Raw genomic sequence first — 238 nt, forward strand, 5'->3', positions numbered from 1 at the left:
CCTCTGCGAGAGCGGGCGCGTCTGCGGGAGGCGGGCGAGCTTGTCGAGCTCGTGCGTGAGGTGCGCCTCCAGCTCGCCCGGACGCAGCGTCACGCCGCACACGGGGCACCACGACTCGCCCGGCCGCGGCTTGCGTCCTGCGGGGGAAGGGGGGGGGGGGTTAGTGGCACGAACGAAGGGGATGCAGAGGAACGCCGACAAACGAAAAGCAGAGACACAGCTAAGAATCCACATGCAG

This window comes from Penaeus monodon, chromosome 33 (assembly GCF_015228065.2).
Source record: "Penaeus monodon isolate SGIC_2016 chromosome 33, NSTDA_Pmon_1, whole genome shotgun sequence".
Lineage (NCBI taxonomy): Eukaryota > Metazoa > Arthropoda > Malacostraca > Decapoda > Penaeidae > Penaeus > Penaeus monodon.